Raw genomic sequence first — 12910 nt, 5'->3', positions numbered from 1 at the left:
GAGTACCTTTCAATTTTTGCAAGAATCCGGATTTGATGTCATTTGGGTCATTGACATGGGACAAATTTGTCAAAGGCTTGTAAGGTTATAAGCTTAAGAATACTTAAAATTGTGCTTTTAAAATTTTAGCAAGCTTATCCTATCCTTAATTAATGCAAGATTTCTTAGGGGCAACTTCTCTCAGCATATAAACAGTAATAGCTTGCTTCAAGGCTCCCTTTTTTTACTCCTCCTCTGTTCTCTGGCCTGGACCTCTCCCTCCCAAGTGCCTGGACCTCTCCCTCTCAGGCTCCACTGTCAAATATCTCAGATTACTGCCAGAAACTTGTGGCTCACTTTTATTTTAACAGAGTGATTTTATTTTACATTCACTAATGTTTTTCTTGATCTTTTCTTCTTTTCTTGGGATGGATTAACATGTTGCTATACAAAAAAAAAGTAGTAAATAGAAAATGGATAGAAATAACTGTGAAGTGTGGAATGCGTCACATGATTTATTCAGCACGGTGCACTTTCAAAATTAATTATATCTAACAAACAACTAAGACTGATGGGGTTCATGTGTGGGACTGCAGCTAACAGATACAAAAGCAATGATTTCTCAGTGACCTGAAATTTCAGTACAGTGACTTATCTGAGAGTAAAATCTAAAGCCCCTCACAAGGAACAAAGTTGAATGCCATTAATTTGAAGAAATTATACCTTTAGCTGCTTTTTCTGGAACGTGTTATCAGAGTACAATTATATCACTATTTTCTTTCAGAAATGGACCTAGGAAATATAGGATTTTTATTTGCTGTTTGTGTGGGTTTCATATGGAAAGATACAATACGAACTGTGATTGCCATCATTTAGGCTCTTTTTTATCTACAATACCAGTATATCCTGAATATTTCTGATTGAAAGTAATCACTAACCTGAACAAAATTCAGTTAATAATTTGTGTGGGTATACACATTGATTCCAAGCACCCACACTGGACTCTTCTAAATTCAGCCTGCAAGTGTAGCGCTTTTTAGTGTATGAAGGGTTGGCCAAAACCGCTACTATCACATGCAAAATATTATGTTTCTTCAGAGCTGCAAGTAGTTCTAATAGACTCAGTAAGATTTAAAGATGTACCTTTCTCAGCCTCTTTCTCAGTGTGCCGTTTGCTAAAGACCACAGTAAAGTAGCGAAGAGAAATACATTTTAAAGTAGGTAGCCTAAATTACTGTGCTGCTGGACTGAGAAAAGACAGCTTTACCCCCTTTGTAAACTTTAATGACTTAGGCTAGATGAGACGAACTAACAAGAATTAAGTTAACATATAAGAGAGCATTCCTTGCTTACAGGCTGTGACAAGCACCCCTGGCTCTTAGATTCACAGTCCACTCTCCAAACACTCCTGGCTCCAAGATTCACAGCACACTTTCCAGCTTGCCTAGGTTAGTGGCAACACAGAGTGACTCCAACAGAGTCAGTAGAAATTGCTTGAAGATCTGATGCTTTGCCTCCAGTCGGTTTGACCTACAGCTGGCAACTCTGGGAAATTTTACCCACCTGCAACACTGCAAATTCATGGCACAAAATAAAGGACAATAAACCCAAAACAGATGGATAGAGAACACTTGGAGATGAATTTAAATAATTAGGCACAACTAATACCTTATCTGTATCTTAAATATATGTCACAGCAGCTGAACGCTAGAGGCATCTGTGCTCTGGCTGCAAATCTGTTCTGAACCGCCTCATCTTAGTATCTCAACCCCAGCTCACTTTCAAACCAAATTCTCCTTGGCTTTGTAATGTCTTATCCGCTACATGCTTTACAAAGACTCTGCATGAATTGGTGGGATCAAGGTCTCCAATGAAAATGGCAACAGATTCTTATTTCTATTAAGAGTATTGGAAGATATAAACCTCATTATTTATATCCCAGCCCTGATCCAAGCACTGGGAGACTTGAGTTGAAATCATAATTTAGTTAATAAATTCAAAACTGTCCTTTTGAACTTCAAAATAAATGAAAGGTAGCTTGAGTTGCATCCTAATGGTTTGAACATTCAACTGGGAGAGAAAAGCACTGAATTTTGTTTTAATAAACACATTATACATTACAAATTATAGCACAACCATATTACTAAAAAACAGTGTGACAGGTTCCATGCTTACAAGTTTGTACATGTGCTTGAACTAAGAGAAGAAAAAACCCCCAGAAACCATTGAAACAAAGAAAACCAATATAACCAGCAATGTTCTTGAACTTCCATTTACCAGAGAACACTTGTCCTGTAAAGTCAGAACCATATTCCTCCAAAGAATTGCCCACTCATTCAGACAATCAAGAGGAGGTGATCCAGTCTGCATGGGTACTAAAGTAAGGGTCCCCTTTTCTCTCTTTGACTCTTACTAAAACCTTGTCCTAAGAGGACATAAAATTCCTGCATGTCATCGTGTGAAAACAGAGGCTTCATGCTAAGTAGAGCCTATTGTCTTAGCAGCTGAAATGCAGAACAAAAAAAACCCCAACCTCCACATCAAAAGAACAAGGTTAGAATCACAAAGCTGAGTATTCAAATGCAGGGAAGTGACAGAATAAAGACAGCCAGAATTGTCTTTTTAACAATTTTGTCTGTAAGTATATGACTGCATATTATTGAAAGGTCACCAGCCTTCGTTTCTTTCATAACAATGAATAGTTACTATATTCAAATTGATGAGTTACACTTGTTTTCTTCTTATTGTTGTATAGGTATCTCCATGCCCTAATACAATACATTTTGAAAACTTCAGAGCAGTAAGAGGTGATATTAACCCCAGTTTTATGTCTCAGAAACTAAGACGAGATGCTGCGCTTTCACTAATTTTGAATGATAATTTGGAAATAGTTAGAAGCTCATTTTTCAGAGCGTATGAGCTTGTGCATTATATATGTGACATGACTTCATATACAACTGCCATTGACTTCATCTATCTGAAAATCAGATCTTTGTGTCTCATATTAGAATACGCAGAAAATGAGAAACACGCAGTTTTTAGTTTTGCATAAAAAGTTTAGGTGAAATGGCTTGTCCAGAACTTCTCATGCACATTATGTAAAAGGCAGCGATGATATCACATTTCAAGGGTAGCACCAAGAAGGTCTGGTTAATGCTAGAAGTAATTAAGCTACAGGATGGATACCCTGGAGATTTAACTACTAAAGTCAGTTTCTCTTGTTTATGCATGAACTGTAATTTTCATAATATAACAAAAAGCATGTCCTTACCCTAAAAATCTCCCAGAGCATCACATCTGCCATTGCTGCAAAGTTTGTGGTGGCTGGAGAAGTTCTCATGTTGTTAATGGGCAACCTTCAGCTTTGTCCCCCCAAATTGTTGAAAGATTTTTGTTTGAAATACATAGTCAGCTTGAGTCAAACAAAAAGTGAGGAAAAAATAATCTTTATGATTATATCAAAATTTTCTGGTAACATTTTCATTTCTTATGCATAGTGTGTGAATTTATGCTAATTATACAGAGACAAATCTGCATCCAAAAGGAGAGATTGTGTACAATTTTTTTATTTTCCTTAAACAGAGGAAACTCTTGTCCCATTACATTTCTAATCCTGAGAGTAGCCTTTGAAATAATGCCATTTGTTACACAAAGTAGAAATAGTGTTGTTTGGTTTTTTTTTTAAATTAAAGAATGACTATGTTGCAGCTACTGATTTCATCTGAACAAATCCTTCATGGCAAAGCATACATAAGTGAAATATAGAAAGCAAGTTTGTATTGAGCTGGACACTTCTGGCCTTCTTACGTTGTTCTCATTTTACACTGCTGCAGTTATTCCATATTTACATATACAAAAGCAAAAGGAGAACTGGGATTCTCCTCCATGGTTTCATTCTGTGCTACCAGCAAATAATGGATGCCAACATCAAAAGCAGAATAACTGAAAAATAATTTTACTGGAAAATATTCAATAATTTAAAAATAAGGAGGTTTTTTGTCACAACAAAACAGCTACTAGTGTAGTCAGATCATTCACGGAGACCTGAGAGAGTGCATGTGCTATTTGGTAATGGTAAACACATTATTAATGCATACAACTTACCTGAGTACATAATAGCTGTTACCTTTTATTTAATATGTGTCATTAGTAGACAAAGACACACACTGCTTTTGAGATAGCTAATTTGTGTTAGCCATCACTATGGAAAACTGTAGTGGAGGCAAAAGAAAATCTAATTTACCTACATGTCAATAAATATAGTAAAGCTTAGTCTCTTCCCTGACACAGCTGCTTCCCTAGCCAGTGATGCAGAACTACCCAGTATGCTAGTTTCATCTACAGACTTATAATAATTTAAGAACACCTGCTACACATCTTGGCTTAGCTAAAAAAAAAATGACCTTTTGGCTTGACAGAAGAGTACCTTGGTCCTGAAGCAACATCAGGAAACCATGTTTATGTTGACTGAATTCCTGACACACCACACTTTCTTCCAGCATGATGAGATTTACTTAAAAGCATCTCATTCTAGTCTTGATGGGAAAATGCCTTGTTGGCAAATAAAGATCTTAGCCATTTAACATGTAGAAGACTCTTATCTGAGCTAGTCACTACAAAGTCCTTCTATAACTAAGGAAAATAAAAATGCACTGCCATAAGTGTTGATTGTTTCTCCACTGACAAAGGTAAACTAGGGAAAATAATTCAGATGTTGTATGTTGTAGATGTCTAAAGTCAGAGAAGATGAACCTTGCCCTCAGTGATGAGACACTGTAAATGAGTAATTTATATCTGGCAAAATATTTTTATTCCAATTACCTGAAAAGCAGAAGAAAGAATTTACTCAGTTAACAAGGTTATCAAAGGTGAGGAAAAGCACCATTAAAAGGCAGCTGTAGATTTAATGAGCGTACACCTTTCCATTATTTCCCTACATATGTATAAGGAAAATAAAATTGGAAAATTTATTGAGAATTTCAATCATGAACTTGTGAAATGTGCTTTTAGAGAATAAATAGTAATTTGACTTGCTCAATAATAAAAGAGATAATAGCATTTCATTATGCTGATGACTGCTATGGTTACATAATCTTGCAAATGGCATCTACCTGGACAGTATTTTGACACAAATACAATCTTGAAAGCAATGACACATGTTTTCATTTTCTCAAAATATTTGTGATTGCTGTTCATTTGGGTTTGAAGGTAAAGAAAATTGCCAGAATTTTTTAAAAATAAGATTTTCTGTTGGTATAGCCCTGAGCTTTGACTGCAGATACACTGGCTTTTCATGTACTACCTTCCTTGGATACCTACAGAGTAAGGACAGAGCAAGTACTAACATCAGTAGAGATCTAGGGCAGAGGTTAGTTGCATAAGCATAGATCTCTGGCATCATTTGAGATATTATGAGGTATTTCAGTAGCTTCCAGCTGTAAAAGATCTCCCATATTTCTAGATATAGAACTTGTACAGTCAACAGAACTCAGAGTGTGACAAATCTAATCTTAAAGTGACCTATATTTAGTCAGTTGACATGATCCACAGGCTACTACAGGCACACATATTTGTCAGGGAGCTCAGGCAAATCTGGGCAATAGTTAAGAAGAGGGAGGTACAACATCCTACACTGATATAGTAGCCACTAACTGTGAAGCCACATTCCAGGTTTTGTAAAGCTAAATTCCCGATTTCATATTAGCAATTTTCCATTGGCAGCTAAGCAAGTTTGGGACATGATACATTTAGGGCTAGGTTCAACTACCTACTGTAGATATAGACAAATAAACTGTGTGTAGATGAGTAGTGTAATGGCTTGTAATTTGAGTCAGTAGACAAATGAATTAGTCAAAGCACCTGCTGTCTTCGGCAGCCAGATACTGGTTATCTATACCACTCCAGTTGTCAAAGTCAGGATCTTTGAACAGTAGAAAGGTTATAAGCTTTCAGACCTCTCAGGAAAACCCATAGTCCTCTGTTTATCAATATAATGATTAAAAAAAATGATAAAGCAGGCTAAAGTATTGACAGAAATATTCTATTAGCTACAAAGAAAATGTATCATGTAAGATAACTACATTTGATTATAAAGATAAATGCATGAAAACAAAAGCCTTACTGAATTCTGTGCATTTTTTAACTAATAGCTATGAAGGTTTCATTTTTTTTCCTAGTACCTGCTGTTTTATTGCATAATACAGAGTATCAGTTTTAAAATTCCATTCTTCATGTGTTGGTATAGAACAAAAAGTAGGTGGTAGGTTGTGGGTGTGGCAATGCTTTGAAGAATGAGGGAAAATTATAAAAAATGTTATTAGTTTCTTAGCAATTCTTGTATTATACAATAAGATCATTCTCTGGTTAAGAGAGATCCAGCTGTTCCATGTATGAGATCTAAACCTTATGTGTCACTGTCAGGAAAAAAATAAAGAAAGAAGAAGAAATAGTGACTAGAATAACTCTTACAGAACTTACTTATTGTTCTTCCTGTCTCATTTACAAATATAGTGGTGTCATGATAGTAACCAAGATCATACTCATTATGGGTATTTTGGTCTATGGAACAATGCAGGAGTCTTTCAATTTAATTTCTGACATCCTAAGAAATACAAGAGACCTCTGTAAGCACTTATTAATCATAGCATCTCCAAGCCCCAGAGTAGTCAGAGGAAACATAAATGGATTTGGCAAATGTTTTTCCTGTCCTGATCTCCAGAGCTCCTCTGATTCATTGATAAGGAACATTTTCTTTTTTTTAAGGGCATAGATATGTTAGGCCTTCCACATATTTTTGGAAATACTCATAGTAACATATGTCACTGCAAAACTGCTCCAAGGAGGCCATTGCAGAAGATGCAGCAATTTCCCCAGATGTCTCTAGAACATCACTTTTCCTGTCCTCAGCACACTTACATTGTAGTACTTACTCAATTAGAAACACCTTACGGGTTTTATTTTACAGTTCAATTCCCAGGATATGATCCAGAGCTACCTCACATCCCCTGAAGACACAAGAAAATACCCTCAACCTTAGATTCCTCCAAAAGCAGATGCTACTCCCCGAAGAATCTACAGCTCCCTCAGTTCTTCCATCCCTCTGCTCCCTCAGTTCTTCCATCCCTCTGCCTAGTACCTGAGTAAAAGGAAGGAAGAAGAGATGACAGAGAAGAGGAAAGACACAGCAAGGAGTGCAGGATGGGCCAGGTGGGCTAGGAAGGTGTGGGATGCAGGATGGAAAAGGGTGGGAGCTGGATCAGGACCAGTAGAGTAGGGAGGAGGAATGAGGATGGAGCTGATGACAGAGGAGTGATGAACAGCTGTGAAGAATTTTACAGGACTAGCTAACCAGATAACTAACTCCTCTCTTCACTTATTCTTCGATAGTTATAATATGAATTATATTGTTCAATTCAAGGATTTTTTTTTCTCATTCTTTTGGTCTCTCCTTCTTGGAGATTCATCTGATCTAGCTTGTTTTAAATTTCTGTAGTAAAGCCTAGCAGTGACATTTTATCATTTTAGTGATTTACTAATATTATATGTGAATATAAACTGCCTGGGTGTCAATTTTCTGTACAGTTCTTTTTCAATAACACAGGATTTATCTTCTTTTTGATCATATTCTTTCAATAATAGTGAAAAATGTTTCTCATTCATTCATTCATTCTTCTCTCACTTCTCTCCTAATATACATAAAAAATTAAATCACCCCTAGATATAAACAGAACCCCTCAAAAATTCAGAATCCAATAAAACCATAATATTTCAGATAGCTTTTAGAGTCTGTAAACAAGCACTTCTTAGAAGTGTCTTCAAATAGCTGCCTTGCATTTTCCAAGTGTTTTACTTAAAATGTGAACTGGTAAAAGAGATGTTTTAGCAACTTGGAGTGTCTAATGTTATCTGTAAAGTATCCTGAAACATCTTCAGATCTCTCCAACCTGTTGTTCTTGACAAGACATGTCAAGCCAAGATACAAACACAAAAAACACTTAGCAGAAGCCCATAGGCATAAAATACAACATTTTTAAGTATCTGTAGAACCTAACACAGGACATTGGGTCAAAAAACCCTTCCTTTTTCAGACTCTCAGACTATGGATGGGAATACACTTACGGTGGAGACCAGTGCCTATTTACACCACAGATTCTGCTTTCCCAATCTGCAGACATCTTCCTTTTCTGTGGTGCCATTTAAAATACGAAACCACCCATCATTTGTGATGCTGAAGACCATGGGAGTTCTTTCTTAGCTAATGGCCAAAATAATGCAGATTTTTGACTAACAAGATTAATGTCTGAAAGGGTGATGTGTGGGCATAGAAGGTTTTGGCAGCCGGAAGCTGCGGGGTGACCTTTGCAGCAGAAGGCCAAGAAGAGCCCTGGGCTGGTCACAGCCACTTCTAGCCAGCTCTGAAACTGCTGTCAGGAACCTACAGTGAGCTAAAACTGCACCTGTAGGAGGAACACATGGTGCCTCTGTGCAAACATGATGAATAAAGGACATCGGGTTCTGGGAGGTGCAGAAATGGAGGGGATATATGAGGAGCATGGAGGGGACATATGAGGAACATGGAAGAGTGGTATGGAAAACGACATAATTGGAAACATGGCTGAAGGTATGCTCTTTGAAGGAGGTACTCCATGCCACAGGACATACAGGAGTCCCTGCTCTGAGGGAATGGTGGTTGTGGAAAAACATGCAAGGGTAGAAACACCCCTGAAGGTCTGCAACTCTAAGGCAACCCACACAAAGGTGGGGACATTCACAAAGAGGCTGCAGCATTTGGAGAAACCCATGTCAGAGAGGAGGAAAATACATAAAATGAAAGGAACAGCAGCAGGATACAATTTTGAACAAGATTTCAACTCCCTGAGCTTCCTGTCACCTCACAAAAGGGATTGAGAAGTTCTGGGTGAGACTTGTGGCAAAAATAAGGACAGTTGAGACTAGAAAAAGGAGGGAGAAGAAGAGTTGCAAGCAATTTTTGCCAGCAAGAAGAGGAGAACAGGTAAGGAGAGTAAAGAATGTAAAGGAAGCAGGGGAAACTGTCATAGAACAGTTGCATTAAACTCTTGATCTTCTGTTGAAAATCTGTGTTTCTTCTTTCTTTTCTAAGGCAGCTGAGAGTGACACTGTCCAAAGAGCTGCAAGGATAGCAAGGACTAGACTGAATTTTTGATTCTAGCATAAAGAACAGCTTTCATGTGTGTCATGCAGATTAATAAACTCCATACATATAACACTATATACCATAGCACCATAGTATCAGCAATAGTGTTTGGTATACTGGATAGAACAAAATCACAGATTTCATCTTTCCCTCTTGAGATCACTTGCATGAAGGGAAGAAATAGTAACCATGGATAGGAAGATATGATAATATTCCTGTTTGTAAATACTTTACTAATTCTAGGAAAAAAAGTCATAACATACAAGAAGAGAAAACAAAATGGGCATCACTGACGTGAGTAATTTGGGGGACTAAAACAAATGAGATATTAAAATTTTAGGTAAATGTTTTAATATAGTACATCTTGGTTGTTACATCGAAGATTGTCCAGTTCAGGCACAGCAATGGATACACTGTATTTCCAAAAGAAAACTTACATGAGTAATATAGAAATAAATCCATGACACTTTTCTAGACCTTGGACTCTAGCAGAGGGAAAGAAATTGTTTGGGGGCATATTGTTGGGAACTGCAGTTATTGATTTGAACCATTAGAGCTACTAAGAGAAAGAAGGGAAAATTTTTCTGAATGTGTTTTGACTTCTAACCTGCTTTTCCCTCTAGCCAGATTTGCATTCCTTTTTATTTCGTGATTGTAGAAATACATCAGGTGGTCACAGTGCTGCTCCTACAAAAAGAAAATGTAGGTATGTGGCTGAATTTAGTGTTGTGATTGAATAGGTTTTCTTTCCAAAGAAAATTAAATCAAGATATTAGAATTACAGTGTTATTTTTCTAGGTTATTACCAAGTAGTCTTTGTGCAGTGTAAAACCCAATTGTGTGATGAATCATATTTAACTACAGTGATCAACAAACATCCTCCATCTTAGAAGCAGTGCATCAAACAGACTGCAGAAAGCATGAGAATCTGCTCCCTCGTGTGACTATGATACAGGTACTAACTAGCAATGATTTCCTAGCTCCAAGCCATAACATGAAGAACAGAAAAAACGAAACATGAGAATGATTCTTTATTTCCCCCTAGTCATACAATTAGGTGACTACAGGAAATACATAGTGTTGTACATGATCAGCTCTGTGTTCTAGAAATTACAGCCCTTGTACAAGCTACGTGTAGGAGTAGAGTAGCTGGTTTGGGACTGGTCTGCTAGTGTTCTGGATCAAAATATGAGTGTGTGTGAGACTGACTGTACTCTTTCTTCCCCAAAAAAACTTTGCACTTCTCATTGTTGAACTTCATAAGGTTCTTGTCAACCCATTTCTCCAGCCTGTTGAGGAGTCTCTGGATGGCACCACAACTCTCTGGTGTATCAACCACTCCTCTCAGTTTGGTGCTGTCTGCAACCTGGCTGAGGGTATGCTCCATCCCATCATCCAGATCATTAATGAAGATGATAAACAGACTGGACCCAGCGCCCTATATGCTATACTCTGGTATACCCAGGGGTATAGCATTAGTCACTGATCTTCAACTAGACTTCATTTCACTGATCATCACCCTTTGGACCTGGTCATTCAGCCAGTTTTCAACCCAAGGGCTCATCCAGACCATACTTCATCAGCTTCTCTATTAGGATCTCACATAGAACAATGTAGAAAGCCTTTCTGAAATCAAGCTAGACAATATCCACTGTTGTCTCCTCATCTACCAGGCCAGTTACTTTGTTGTGGAAGGTTATCAGGATTTCAGACCCTAAAACTAAATGGAAGTTTTCTTTACCCACTGTTATTGTTTTGCACATTTCAAAAATATTAGAGACACTGAAAAACTAAAAAATAATAACATAACTAAAAGGAACATATACCAAATCCTGGATTATTTTAAAATATTTTAAACACTAATTAAAAAAATATGCCCAGCATAAAAAATTTAGTTGAATGTGGATTCATAATTAATTGTACTTTCTGCACAGAATAGACATTCACCATGACATCAATTGAATTAATACTTACAATGAAAACAATACACTGTGTAACATTAGGAATTACTGTAGTTATGTATTAGAAATTAGGAAGCTGTATTAATTTAAATCCCTTATTCTTAATACCTTAAATTACAAATCAGTGGCCAGACCTAAGACTTAGGTCAAGTCAACAGGACTTTATAGCAGGGTAGACTAATTTAAGTAAGATTTTTTTTTCAATAATATTTTACAGAAGTGTCAGTCACTTTCAGTGTGGAGCACATTCAATCCCATGCAGGTTTTGTCAGGGAGCAGTGATGGCCATGGCCAGGCAAGGCTGTGGGGAGCTGGAGACCAGCCGTGCTGTGACATCACGGAGGCAGGGACCAATGCATGCAACCTTAAATCACAAATAAAATTCCATTCTGTGAAGGAACTGGTTGTCAGAGTAAGGCATAAAAGTCTACGGGGCAGGAACCATACTTTAAGAAAAACAGTCCAGAAAAACTAGCTCCCAAGAGACATGCAAGGTACATCCTTCCACATATGTCACAGGGACTGAACAACCCCTTCTTTAATGATGGACAAGAGCAGACGTGCATCAGGCTGCACAGAAACACAGGACAGGCAAAGTTGTACTGGTGAAAACTGAGCCTCAAGCAAACTTTTGTGAAACTTTAAGGACCAGAAGAAGGTTTTAAGGCTTCGTCTTGAAGAGTTTATCTTCAAAAAATACTTTCTGCCTGGAAGATCAAAGCATCCTATCACCTCCACTGCATACACAGACGACATTTCATCTGCATGAAGTTAGTAGATATATATATATAGTTATATATATATAGTTGAGATTAACATAGTAAAATCAAAGTAGGGAATGTCAGAAGTAAGACTGCCTATGCAACTGTTTTCTGCTCACAGTCATGAAATAGTCCTTACAGGAAGGGAAATCATCTCCCTCACATATCTCTGTTTCATTTCATGCATGGGCAAGGGATTCAGATTACTGAAAGTCATCCTTAAATTGAATGGGTGTTCAGACAGAAACATACTCTATCCCAGTTACAGGAAAGCACTTAACTAACAAGCAAAACATTTATAACAGTTGCTTATAATGGACAGGACTGATTACAGATGTCAATAGGTACCTTCTGCATCTTCAGCATTTATCCAGGAACATGGGAAAGAATCTGCTTCCCTTCTTACTGCCATATTCAGAACTGCAGTGGACAGAGATCTCCAGCATCAGCATGCCCACTTTTCTGCTTTCACAGACAGCCATGTTTAAATTTTTCACATCATAAAAGGTCTGACTCTAAATTACAAAGGTACTTTATTTTAGCTTCTTTCAGAGGTATAGTTATCACAGTTATGCCTTTCCAGATGAATGTTATGTTCCTTTAAACACTGTCTGAAAACCTAGAAGGAAAAGCTTGCACCTTCCCAGGAGACATACTGCTTTGGGTCAGAGGAGGTGTTCCAGCATGGGAGAAGCAAGAGCTGGGAAACTACAACGAGGAAGATGGCAGGTCTATCCCAGAAAGAAATAAAAAGCTTCCCTGAAACTAGAGGGATGGAGCAGACAATTGTCCAACTCAGAATACCATTGAGCTGTCTGGAAAGGAAGACCTGCTCCACTATAGTACAGTAGACAAACAAGAATCATTCCTATTCCTTACTCCTGTTCTTCATCCTAAACGTTTGCCATCCTGGATGACGTCCCATCACAAACGGAAGACTTACTCTTTTCCTTGCTTTCTCTATTTTTGTCTCCACCATTCATCCAGGAGAGATCGATTTGACTAAGGCAGCTCCTCAGAAGGGAAGGGTAGCA

Source organism: Chiroxiphia lanceolata, chromosome 2 (genome assembly GCF_009829145.1).
Source record: "Chiroxiphia lanceolata isolate bChiLan1 chromosome 2, bChiLan1.pri, whole genome shotgun sequence".
NCBI classification, from domain to species: domain Eukaryota; kingdom Metazoa; phylum Chordata; class Aves; order Passeriformes; family Pipridae; genus Chiroxiphia; species Chiroxiphia lanceolata.
Note: the sequence above shows the minus strand (reverse complement) of the source record.